Source organism: Mustelus asterias, chromosome 5 (genome assembly GCF_964213995.1).
Source record: "Mustelus asterias chromosome 5, sMusAst1.hap1.1, whole genome shotgun sequence".
Taxonomy (NCBI): Eukaryota; Metazoa; Chordata; class Chondrichthyes; order Carcharhiniformes; family Triakidae; genus Mustelus; species Mustelus asterias.
In genome coordinates, this window is record NC_135805.1 from 18,849,991 (window position 1) to 18,864,164 (window position 14,174).

The 14,174-nt window shown below is 46.4% G+C and overlaps 1 protein-coding gene across 1 annotated transcript in view; it reads left to right on the forward strand.

The window, feature by feature from the left end:
• The first annotated feature begins 226 nt into the window (after positions 1-226).
• Positions 227-14,174, forward strand: part of daam2 (dishevelled associated activator of morphogenesis 2) — a 355,177-nt gene continuing 341,229 nt past the window's right edge. Inside the window, exon 1 of the mRNA XM_078212233.1 lies at positions 227-476. The gene's annotated coding sequence lies outside the window, so the exon portion shown is untranslated. The remainder of the gene's footprint in view (positions 477-14,174) is intronic.

A 14,174-nucleotide genomic window follows, 5' to 3' on the forward strand; every position in this document is an offset into this window, starting at 1 on the left:
TTTAACGTGGTGTTGTAACATTTTGTTTTACACAGTAGCTTCTACAAAACAAAAAAGAACTGCGACTCCCAAAATGCCTCTCTGCTTCTCTTGGTAACAGGAAGCTCCTAAGCAATTGGCCAGCCGAACTGCTCAGCTCCCTTTTAGTATCTGGGTTTGTGTTTGGTTGTGATGGTAGGAGTGACGTGTGGAGTCTGTCTGAACTAAAAAAAAGTGAAAACAAATCAGTGTCAGTGAGTGAGCTGGAAGGGCTGGCCAGTGGCAGCAACCGGCTCAAGCTGAAAAGTGGAGGCTTTATCACCAGAATGTCTTCTTCCTCTCGCTGCTTCTAACAGACTTCCAAGGATCTATCTAATTTTAAAAAAAGAAAAACTCCGGCTCCCACCACCAACCCCTTCTGCTCTCCTGTTGGAAATCTGGGTGACTTATCTTGCAGACAGAAAAAAAGGGAAAAAATCAGTAGAAATGCTTTGAGTGTAAGTACTGAATTTATATGAAATATTAACTCCTGCACTCTGCTTTTGTTATTTAAAAAAAAGAAGAAACAGCAGCGAGGCTGCCCCTCTTCGTCGTAACATTTTCGGGGAAAGTTTGTGACAGTATGATTTATTGTCTAGCGGATCTTAATGCCAAAACTGCAGGAGATGGATGGCAAGGTAGAATGTGTAACAGTCTTCTATTTTGAGTGGTCACTTACAGGAAAGGTAAAGTTGCGGGATGGATGTATTCCGTTTCTCTACTGTACTAAGAAACCATCAATTTACTCCACAGCCACTGGCTTGCGACTTAAAAGCGTTGGGGTGAGGTGTGCACTTCACATTTTCAGCCCCAATGTGAAGAGAGGGCTCATCTGAGATGTAGTGTTTGCTGTTGTTCCGTGCGGGTTATTCGTTCCCTACGATTTTGGGAAGAGAGCTGCCCTAGGAATTGTTTAATCTTTTGCAGAACATGGGTTGACCCTATTTAATCTCCCTGTAAATCAGAATCAAGAGGCTTGCCGGTAACTGGAGCTGGGTGGGAGAGGAGGGAAACGAGCCTGGGGTTCGAGAAAGGCATTTGGTTCTGTTCTGTCGTGTTGTGTGCTCTGTTATCTGTGAATATACCAGGAGGGATTCTGCTCCGGAGAGATCAGTTGCCCATCCTCCGTGTAGGCAGCAATTAATGTAGAGGCTGAAATCAGCCCATCTCCTTCTGCTCATTCCTGCGCACAACGTGAAGGCTACTTTCTATCCAACTCTTTGTATCAGATTGTATCGGATTCCGAGTGGTTACAAATCGAATTGCGCGTCTGCTTTACCTTGTCGTTTCTATTGACAACTAAACAGATACTTTATTCCATTTGGCAACATTTGCTGTCTGCCTGTGTGTTTTTTGTTTTTATAAATGTTGATTTCAGCAATGCTTACTCGAGGACTGCGTTTGTTACTGAATAGCAGTTTCACCCACTTCAATATCAACTTTCTGAAACCCTTCTGATTCACCGCTTTCCCCCCATAAAATCTACCTATTTGACCAAGCTCTTGGTTATCTGTCCTCATTTCTCCCTAGGTGGGCAGTGTCATACTTTTGCTTTGTAATGCCCCTTCATAACGAACCTCGGGGCATTTCATGAATGTAAAGTTGCCAGATAAATAAATACACCTTGTTGTTACACTGGACTGCTTTTTAAAAACCTTTTTACAGTTTCTTGTGGTCCAATCTGGTGCTATAGGGACCCCTTTCCACATTCTCATAGCCACGATCTGCTCCCAACCCGTAATTTCATGGTGAAAGTCTTGTGATCCCAAATCTGTCTCTGTCCCCTGACCCTCCCCGTGGGAAATGACCTGGTTGTAAAGAACTGGCCCTTCTCTAAGCATCTGATCCTGACACATCAGAGGCTTTTTTGGGTCTCCCCTCGCTCTCACCACCTACCCTGAGTTGCAAAGGTCCCTTCCACCAGAGGATGCCCTGAGATCCCGGCGGCGATCCTGGGATCCGAGGCTGGGAGAGCGGATAGGAAGCGGGACAAGAAGGTGCTCTCTCTCTGGAAGAACAGCAGAGTTTGGGTGGGATTATCTGTCTGACCCTCGGACGCAGTGGATGAACCGAGCTGTGTTCATGATAACTGCCGGGGGCACAGGGATGGTCCAGGAGCTGTAAGTGATGGGGGCGGGGGGGGAAGGGGTGATTGAGGTGGGGGGGGGGGGGTGAAGGTTTGTGATATGAATGAGTTCGGGTTGGTGGGATTTATCGGCGATGCCTGTATTGATGGGAAGGTAGGTGCTGGAGGCGGGGGGGGGGGGGGGGGGGGAGAAGGGATAGTGTAATGCCGGTCCCAGCCAGTGTAGCGAGGGGTTGTATTACAGCTCCAAGTACTGGGGGTTTGGGGGAGTTACTGTATTACAGCTCCAAGTACTGGGGGTTTGGGGGAGTTACTGTATTACAGATTCCAGTACGGGAGAGATTTGGGGGGTGTTACTATATAAAGGGTCCCAGTACTGGGGGGATTGGTGGGTTACTCTATTACAGGTCCCAGTACTGGGGAGGGGGGGGGGCAGGTTACTGTATTACTGGTCTCAGTACTGGTGGGATTTGGGAGGGGGGTGTTACTATATTGCGGTCCCAGTACTGGGGAATTTGGGAGGAGGTTTGCTATATTAAGGGTCCCAGTACTGGGGGGTTTGTGGGGGGGGGGGAGGGGGGGGGGTTACTGTATTGCAGGTCCCAGTACTGGGGGGATTTGGGAGGAGGTTGCTATATTAAGGGTCCCAGTACTGGGGGGATTTGGGAGGAGGTTGCTGTATTAAGGGTCCCAGTACTGGGGGGATTTGGGGTTGTTACTATATTTAGGGTCCTTGTACTGGGGTCTGCAGAGGCTGTATTGCGAGTTTGCAGGATGGATGAGGGAGAGGGGCGGGGGGGGGGGGCGGAGGGTGGTGGTGGGGTAGGGGCAGCTAGGAGTGGACAGAGCGTGAAGCTGACAGGTGCTGGGGCAGGAGGCAGGATTTACATTGACAGCAGGGTCGTGAGGGGGAGAGATGGAGAGAGTGCAAAGGGTGTGACCTGGGCTGTTCCTGCCGGCTTTGATCTCAATGCTGTCTGCCTCTCCGGCAGGATGAGCAAGTGGTCCTCATCCCGGAGGGATGGTGGGGGGAGTGGGATCAGTTTCGGGAAATGAAGGAATTGGGATGAAGCAGGGAGCGTTGGTGCGGATCACACGCTCCCAGTCAACCTGCACACACTGGGGAATTGGGGAATAACATTCAACAACAAGAGGGTGTTTTTAATCTGTTTGAAGTGAGCTGGAAGTTTCAGAGTGAGGTTGATTTACTGGACAGACACTTCTTTATGTTAACCTGTTGTGCGCTGGGCTCCAGTGAGTGCCAAATTCCCATTGCTGAGGTTGCTTCTATGTAGCGAGCGCCTTGGGGCCAGTAATAAATCTATCCAGAATGTGTGTGTGTGTGTGTGTGACCAAACGAATCCCCAGTCAGGGACAGTGTCTCAGTGCGGTAAATTATATTCCTGTTTTAACTGTGATTAGGCAAAGCAATAATGGGATCCTGATTTACGAGTACAGTGTAAACAGCGACTGTACAGAGTATGTAACTGATAGCCATCTCTCTCCAAGGGGAAAGTTGTCTCCAGTTACTGGGTTTTAAAAACACCGTAAAACGTTTCTCCACCCCCCCCCCCCCCCCCCCCCCGCCGCTCTCTTTCCCTGTTCAAACACTCTGTTCAGCTTTGAGCCGAGGCTGCAGGAGCCTGTTTGACTTGTGGGCAGAGTTTTTCCTATGTGCACAATGATTTTCTCTGAATGTTTCAATTCTGTGGCAAAATCCAACTCCCATTGCCACTGTGCCGCCCAACATGCATCCCAATACAGTGCAAAGTATTGTTTCTTGCAGGCTAGACAGACAAAGCGTACCATTCATAGAGTAAATAGGGGAGAAGGAAAGGATAGGGTCATGGATGGGAGGCTGGTTTGAGTGATGGACTGGGCTACATTCAGAACCCCTTGCGGTCTTGGTCAGAGTAGGAGCCATGCCAAGCTGTGATACATCCAACAGTCCATGCTTTCAAACTAGACGGAGAGTTAATAATCCCCAGGCACTCTCCATTTGAATTCCCCGACTCTGTGAAGCCAGCATGCAAAGAGTTAATGTTGACCTCCCTCCTCCCTGCCCGCCCCTCCTCCCCCTCAATTGAACGGCAGCTGCTGTGAATTTGGGATTCGCCGTGGAGAAATAATTCCTGTTTGAGTTTTGGGATTCTGTGTTTTGATTTGATTTGATTTATTATTGTCATAGAATCCCTGCAGTACAGAAGGAGGCCACTTGGCCCATCGAGCCTGCACTGATAACAACCCCACCCAGCCCCTATCCCTATAACCTCACTTATTTACTCCACTAATCCCCCTGGCACCAAGGGACAATTTAGCCCAGCCAATCCACGTAACTTGCACATCTTTGGACTGTGGGAGCAAACTGGAGCACCCGGAGGAAACCCACGCAGGCACGGGGAGAACATGCAAACCCCGCACCGTCACCTGAGGCTGGAATTGAACCCGGGTCCCTGGCGCTGTGAGGCAGCAGTGCTAACCACTGTGTCACTGTGCCACCCAACATGTATCCCAATACATATCACATGTATTGGTATACAGTGAAAAGTATTGTTTCTTGCAGGCCATACAGACAAAGCGTACCATTCATTGAGTAAATAGGGGAGAAGGAAAGGATGGGATCATGGATGGGAGGCTGGTTTGCGTGATGGACTGGCTACATTCAGAACCCTTTGTAGTTTCTTGCGGTCTTGGGCAGAGCAGGAGCCATACCAAGCTGTGATACAACCTTTTAACATTTAAGAAAAACTTGGATGGGTTCATGGATGAGAGGGGTGTGGAGGGATATGGTCCAAGTGCAGGTCAGTGGGACTAGGCAAAAAATGGTTCGGCACAGACAAGAAGGGCCAAAAGGCCTGTTTCTGAGCTGTAATTTTCTATGGTTCTATGGTTCTAACCAGAAAGGATGCTTTTTATGGTGCATCTGTAAATATTGGTGAGAGTCGTAGTGGACATGCCGAATTTCCTCAGCCTTCTGAGAAAGCATACCGTTCATAGAGTACATGGAGGTGAAGGAAAGGAGAGGGTGCAGAATGTAGTGTCACAGTCAGAGTTAGGGTGTAGAGAAAGGTGGCCCCCGTGCAGAGGGGAACATACTTAACCTTTCGAATCCTATAGAAGGGTCATATTGGACCCGAAACGTTAACTCTTGTTTCTCTCTCCACAGATGCTGCCAGACCTGCTGACTTTTATCCAGCATTTTCTGTTTTATTTCAGTTTTCCAACATCTGCAGTGTTTTGCTTTTAATTCCACTCCTTGCGGATATTGATTCTGTAGGTTTAAGATATTTAGCACGCAGGAGAGTTAATTGAAACATAGAATCATAGTTGAATGCAATGACGTTTTTAGATTCTGTATTTCTCGTCTCCAGTACACAGACAGTTAACTCCAGTTATTTTGGAATTGGGATTACATGGTACACAGACCACCGTGAGTTAATAACTCTCAGTTCAGGTGAAGGAAGACTTCTATGTCACTCCTTTTTTCAATAGAAGCCTGTATTGCCCCATTGATTCCGTCCAGTGCTGCCTTTTACACCCAGAAAGTTTAAAGTCTATTTATTATTGTAAGGCTTACATTAACACTGAAATGAAGTTACTGTGAAAATCCCCCAGTCGCCACACTCCGGTGCCTGTTCGGGTACACTGAGGGAGAATTCAGCATGGCCAATGCACCTAACCAGCACATCTTTTGGACTGTGGGAGGAAACTGGAGCTCCCGGAGGAAACCCACGCAGACACAGGGAGAACGTGCAGACTCCGCACAGACAGTGACCCAAACCGGGAATCGAACCCGGGTCCCTGACGCTGTGAGGCAGCAGTGCTAACCACTGTGCCACCAGAAAGGGTTAATTAATGTCCATTTCTGTTAGGATGGTGCTTTACACCTGCCATATGTCACATGTTTATCTCCCCCACCTCTCTCTCTCTCCATTCAGACAGTGAACTTTGATATAAAATGCTGACCCAGTTAACTGTTTCAACCCTACAACCTTCACAAACATCACACACACTGACACACTGACACACACACACTCTCACACACACACTGACACACACACACACTGACACACACACACACACTGACACACACACACACACACACACACACACTCACACGGACACACACACACACACACACTGACACACACACACACACTCACACACACACACTGACTCACACACACACTGACACACACACACAGACACACACACTGACACACACACACACTCACACACTGACTCACACACACACTGACACACACACACACAGACACACACTGACCCACACACACTGACACACACACACTGACACACACACACACTCACACGGACACACACACACACTGACACACACACTCACACACACACTGACGCACACACACACTGACACACACACACTGACACACACACACACTCACACGGACACACACACACACACACTGACACACACACACACTGACACACACAGACACACACTGACACACACACACTGACACACACACACTGACACACACACACACTCACACGGACACACACACACACTGACACACACACTCACACACACTGACACACACACACTGACACACACACACTCACACGGACACACACACACACACTGACACACACACACACACTGACACACACACACACACACACTGACACACACACACACTGACACACACACACACTGACACACACACACACACACACACTGACACACACACTGACTCACACACACACTCACACATACACACACACACACTGACACACACACACACACTGACACACACACACACACACACACACTGACAAAGAACAAACAACAAAGAACAATACAGCACAGGAACAGGCCCTTCGACCCTCCAAGCCCGCGCCGCTCCCTGGTCCAAACTAGACCATTCTTTTGTATCCCTCCATTCCCACTCCGTTCATGTGGCTATTTAGATAAGTCTTAAACGTTCCCAGTGTGTCCGCCTCCACCACCTTGCCCGGCAGCGCATTCCAGGCCCCCACCACCCTCTGTGTAAAATACGTCCTTCTGATATCCGTGTTAAACCTCCCCCCCTTCACCTTGAACCTATGACCCCTCGTGAACGTCACCACCGATCTGGGAAAAAGCTTCCCACCGTTCACCCTATCTATGCCTTTCATAATTTTATACACCTCTATTAGGTCACCCCTCATCCTCCGTCTTTCCAGTGAGAACAACCCCAGTTTACCCAATCTCTCCTCATAACTAAGCCCCTCCATACCAGGCAACATCCTGGTAAACCTCCTCTGCACTCTCTCTAAAGCCTCACACACACACACACACACACACTCACACATACACACACTCACACACACACACTGACACACTCACACACTGACACACACTCACACACGCTCACACACACACACACTGACACACACACACACTCTCTCACACACACACACACACTGACACACTGACACACACACACACACACACACACACACCCTTGCAGACTCATGTGGTCTGACCACATTTTCTTTTGTGTGACGTGCCTGTTTCTGTTACTCAATCATTGGAAACAGATTTGCCTCTGCCCGAGCACAGAACAGGCACAAAAACTCAACTGAAAAACACAAGAGGAGAGTCAAACAGTCTTCAAAGCAACAAGCTCATCCTTTTAAATACCTTGTTCGTTAATTCCCTTTAATGACAACCCGACAACATTCATTCATTCCTTATTTCTCCCAATGCCAGGGATCAGATTTATTAAATCCAATTCCAAAATTTACCACGGTGGGAGTTGAACCCTCTTTGGTTGCGATTCTTTGTTCCCTAGCATTGTAGTGCTGTTGAAGTGGTGCAGCCTCAGAGTGAGGTAGGTCTCTATGAGGGGGGGGGGGGGGGGAGGGGGGGGGGATGTGGCTGGTGTCTCCCTTCTTGCCCTTTCAGTAATCCTCAGGCCTCCAAGAGGCAATTGATCCTCACAGCTCTCTGAAGCGTTGACAAGTGGAGTGTCTTCCTGCACCCCCCTCTCTCTCTCTCTCTCTCAAAGCAGAATACAAAGGGATTATTCAACCGCCAGAGGAACGGGTGCTATCACAGAGAGAAAAACACTCACTGATGGAGAGGCAATTCCCTCTGCATGGGGAGAACATAATCCTCAAATCCCCGTGCAATTAAAATGGAACAACGGATAAAAAGCAGCCCTTCTGTCCAGCACAGACAGCATCACTGTTTTCTGTTGCTGCAGAGGGGAGGACACGGACAGTATGACAGGATGTAATTCTCCAAACTCCCATCATAATCCTGGAATCTCCTGCGTAATGTCAATGGAATTTGACTCATTCAGTCAGTGCAAATCAGTGTCTCTGATGAGAAGTGATTATGGGGAGGGGAACTAATGGTTAGTGCCATCGATAAGCAAAAATACAACTGATTTTCAGGAGATAGCCGAGATTTTGTGTTGTTTTGCTGGCTACTTACACATGGAGGTCTGACTGATTCAATGCTTTTTAAAAAATATATACATGATTTTCCCCAACAACTTTAAATTCTTTATAATTAATCATCATAGAATCCTCATCATAGAATCCCCTATAGGGCAGAAGGAGGCCAGTCGCTCCATTGAGTCTTCACCGACCACAATCCCACCCAGGCCCTATTCACATAACCCCATGCATTTTACCTTAGCTTGTCCCCCTGACACTAAGGGGCAATTTAGCTTGGCCAATCCACCTAACCCGCACATCTTTGGTCTGTGGGAGAAAACCGGAGCACCCAAAGGAAACCCACGCAGGCATGGGGAGAATGTGCAGACTCTGCACAGACAGTGACCCAAGGCGAGAATCGAACCCGGGTGTTTTAAGGGACAAGACAACTGAAAAAAATGTTATGTGTTTCCTCCGGGTGCTCTGGTTTTCTCCCACAGTCCAAAAGACGTGCAGGTTAGGTACATTGGCCATGCTAAATTCTCCCTCAGTGTACCCGAACAGGCGCCGGAGTGTGGTGACTGGGTGATTTTTACAGTAACTTCATTGCAGTGTTAATGTAGCCTACTTGTGACACTAACAAATAAACTGAAACTTAATCTGCTCCTTGTTAGTCATAGAGTCATAGAAGTTTACAGCATGGAAACAGGCCCTTCGGCCCAACTTGTCCATGCCGCACAGTTTTTGCCACTAAGCTAGTCCCAATTGCCCGCATTTTGCCTGTATCCCACTATACCCATCTTACCCATGTAACTGTTTAAATGCTTTTTAAAAGACAAAATTGTACCCGCCTCTACTACTACCTCTGGCAGCTTGTTCCAGACACTCAAGAGGGTTTCACAGTGAGAACTTACTGACCGGCTCCACGGTGTCCATTTACCCCACTGGGGCATTAATTGTGGGTCCAGGGGCTTTTGGAGTAACCCCCCACCCCCATTCCACCCACAACATCCGTATGCAAGAGACTGAATGGCCGGATTGGTACCCCGCTCTGCCCCAACAGAAGCTGCTATCACTTCCCCTGCATCCTTCCCTGTCAATAAAACACAACATGCCTTGTTTTTGTTCGAAGCAAGCTCTGTCTTGGCAAACGCACAACAATTACAAAATTCTTGCAGCCACAGCATCCTCCGGGGCCATCTCTGACTTAATAACTTGCAAACAAAGAGGGAAAACAAGCAGCAAGAAGAGAGAAGGGGTGATTTCAGCCGACAGTATTCCGATGCCAGTCAGATCAGTAATATCAGTTTAAGTGCTTTGTGGGGCTCAGACGTGGGTGGCCCTTGCCAGTTCAGTGTCCCCGTTCAGATATCTTGGCAGCGGTGTCTTGGCAAGGGCAGGGAGAGGGGTGTTTGTCACTGTGTGGAGTTGGCTGATGAAGGTGAAGTGAGGGGAGGAGGCGCTGTGTTTCCACGCACTGACTTAGAGCGCTTTCATTTTCTCTGCAGCTGCTCCCCCCCCCCCCCTCCACACCAGCTACACGAGGGATGTTTTAGGCAGAGTTTCAGCTGGACTCCAAACCCATTTTCCATTGTGCAGAGAGACCCACAGTGTGAGACTCCTTTCAGGAGCACACAGCATTTCTTTCTTTGCCCGGTTGAAAGCCGGAGCAGAAAGATGTCCTTGTTGCAAGAAAGCCTTGTCACTGCCGACAAAAACCTGCAACAACTGGCTCTTGCGTACAGATATATTTGTATTTATTGGGGGGAATGGTGACTCTGTTATCCTTCAAACTATCTCTTAAAAATTAATACTGAGACTGCAAGTGGCAAAAGGGAAATGTTTGTTATCATAGAATTGAATGGATGCTGATTATCTGGAAACTAATCAAGGGGTTTATATACAGAATAATAGATACCTGGGAGTGATTAGAGACTGGTATCTAATCGAAGGGTTCAGATGGTTTATATATAGAATAGTGGATACCTGGGAGTGATTACAGACTGGAATCTAATCCAGGGATTCCGATGGTTTATATATAGAATAGTGGATACCTGGCAATGATTACAGACTGGAATCAAACCAAGGGGTTCAGATAGTTTATATATAGAATAATGGATACCTGGGAGTGATTACAGACTGGAATCTAACCGAGGGGGTCAGATGGTTTATATATAGAATAATGGATACCTGGGAGTGATTACAGACTGGAATTTAATCGAGGGGTTCAGATGGTTTATATATAGAATAATGGATACTTGGGGGTGATTACAGACTGGAATCTAATCGAGGGGTTCAGATGGTTTATATATAGAATAATGGATACTTGGGGGTGATTACAGGCTGGAATCTAATCGAGGGGTTCAGATGGTTTATGTATAGAAGAATGGGTACCTGGGAGTGATTACAAATGGGAATCTAATCAAGCGGTTTAGATGGTTTATGTATAGTGTTAGGGTCCTGTACCAGAACTCCAAGGTATATTATGAAGCCAGACAAGATCCCAACAATTTTTCTATATTGACATAGATGTGTGAAAAGGATGCTTTGCTCTAGGTGTAATTCCACTGACAAATTAGGGATCTTCTATCAAAACAAGCTTTATTCATAATACAGTTTAAGTATTACTCTAACAATATGATGCATCTTAACTTTTAACAGCTGAACAATCTTTAAACATGAAAAGAAACAACTCTGATTTCTAACTTATAACTGTTTCAGTTCCAAATAAGCAACATTCTTCTTACATATTTAAAACCCACTTTAAATATAGTTAACAATCACACATATACTTTCTATAATGAGTGTAGATAACTTGGAATTTTCAGAGAGATGTAGACTTTCAGAAACCAGCAAAATTCCCCTAACTTCAACCAGAACAGCCAAACTCCAACTCCTTTCTGCAAAAGCCTGTGTCGTTTTGCTACAGATTGAGGACTGCACATAAACCACAACATCACATGGCCCTGCCTAAATCACTCCGATCTGAAATCCCAGGGAAACTTAAGTAAACAAAAGTCCATTAACTCTGCTTAACAAGGTTGAAATTAGTAATTATTCAGCTCTCCCAGCATCTGAGCTGTATTCCTACCAGACATACTGACTACCTGTAGAAAAAGCTGAACTTTAAAACATTCTCCTGAAACATAAAAAAACATATATATATATCTATATAATTTGCACACTTTCATAATATAGAATAACGGATAGCTGGGAGTGATTACAATGAAAGTCTAAGTGCTGAGTGCCATGGCTGTTAGCTGTTCTGATCTGTGATTTGTCTATTACTGCTGTGAGTACTGTGTATGAATATGTGCATGATAAATTTTAGTTTGGTCCACAAGCTCTTCCTCTGTTCTGAATTTTTGTTGTGTTAGAAGCAGCATCTCCAACTTGGATTAACTTGTTTACATAGAATCATAAAATCCCTACAGTGCAGAAGGAGGCTATTCGGCCCATTGAGTCTGCACTGACCACAATCCCACCCAGGCCCTATTCCCGTAACCCCACATGTTTACCCTGCTAATCCCCCTAACACTGGGGTCAATTTAGCACGGCCAATCCACCTAACCCGCACATCTTTCAGACTGTGGGAGGAAACCGGAGCACCCGGAGGAAACCCACGCAGACACGGGGCGAACATGCAAACTCCACACAGACAGCGACCCAAACCAGGAATCGAATCCAGGTCCCTGACGCTGTGAGGCAGCAGCGCTGACCATTGTGCCACCGTGCAGAATTAGAAAGTTTTGCTTTGCCTCTTACACTCTGCAGGCTTCTAATTCCAAGCTTTGCGTGCGCTGGCCAGGTGGGTCCATTGTCATGTTCTATTTTGTAAGACATGAAAAGTAAGGAATTGCGATTATAATGCACCTTTCACGAATGCAGGATGACCCAAAATGCCTTACGGCCAACAAATGTACCTTTTGAAGTGTATTTGCTGTTACAATGTTGGGAGATGCAGCAACCAGTCTGTGCACAGTGCGATACCAGCTGGAGAAGTGAAATTAGGATCCGGATAACCCGATTTCAGTGAAGACCATGAAATTATTCTTGTCGGAAAAACTCATCAGGTTGATTCATGTCCTTCAGGGAAGGAAATCTGCCGTCCTTACCTGGTCTGGCCTACACGTGACTCTAGTGCCACAGGTTGACTCTCAAAAGCCCCCTGAAATAGCCCAGCCAGCAATGCCCACACCCCGTAAATGAATTAATGAAGTATCGATTGAAGGATAAATATTGGCCAGGAAGTATGACCCTGTTCTATTCTGGATACCGCTGTTGAATCTTCTGCATTTACCTTGAAAGGAAATGAGCCTCTGGCTTAATGTCTGATCTGAAGGAACCAACATCCATGATAGTCTAACACTTCGTAAGAAGTTTAACAACACCAGGTTAAAGTCCAACAGGCGGCTTTTGCTACCAAATCAACCTGTTGGACTTTAACCTGGTGTTGTTAAACGTCTTACTGTGTTTATCCCAGTCCAACGCCGGCATCTCCACATCAGTCTAACACTCCATCAGCACTGAGTGCATATGGGCCGAGATTACGTACTCAGGTTCCTGGAGTGGGACAATTGCACACTGATACTAAGGCTGAACTACTTGATGGCCTTCTGAAATCTGCACTTTGGTTCCTTATGTCAGTTTATCTGATTTAAAATAAACTTATTGCACAGTCCAGTCCCATGGGCAAGATTTTATTTTCTCAAGATGGCGCCAGAGCAAGGCAACTTCTTGCAAGTTGTGCCCAGCATACGTTCTATTTCTATCTTTTCCTCTGGTTCTATGCTTCTAAAACTTCATTCTAACTCTTTTAAATTCTCTATCTTTCTCTCCATCCTAGCTACGACTGTAGCACTACATTCTGCACTCTCTCCTTCTCTATGAATGGTATGTTTTGCTGTATAGCGCGCAAGAAACAAAACTTTCCACTGTTTACCAGTGCATGTGACAAGAATAAATCAAATCAAATCAAAATCAAATCAGTTTTAATTTGATTTATTATTGTCCCGTGTACTGATATACAGTGAAAGCTATTACATCTTGCGTGCTATACAGACAAAGCATGCTGTTCGTAGAGTACATAGGGGAGAAGGAAAGGAGAGAGTGCAGAATGTAGTGTTACAGTCACAGCTAGGGTGCAGAGAAAGATCAACTTAATATAGGATAGGTCCATTCAAAAGTCTGATGGCAGTAGGGAAGAAGCTGTTCTTGAGTCGGTTGGTACGTGACCTCAGACTTTTGTATTTTTTTCCCGACGGAAGAAGGGGGAAGAGAGTATTCTTTATCTGTCTGAGCTACATATTGGCTGCAGAGGTGAGGGGAAGGAAGGGAAGAGAGATGAGCAACCTTCTCCTGAACTTTTCCAGCACTACCTTACCTTTCCTCTAGGAGGTGCAGTAGGTCACGCCATGAAGCCAGTCTCATTCAATACCTTCTCACCAGAGTGGCTTAAACTGGGCATCAGGAACTTGTTGCACAGGCCATCCAGGAGTGAGGTCAAATCCCACCATTGGCCACTGTGCGCTATGAATGTCCAGTTGCCATTGCACATTCTTTCGAAAGCAAAGCAAGATTATTATTTTCTTAACTGTTTGTCTTTGAAGTATTACTGGGGGGCGTAGGAGGAAAATAGAGTGCTTTTTAATACTTCCGCCTGCAA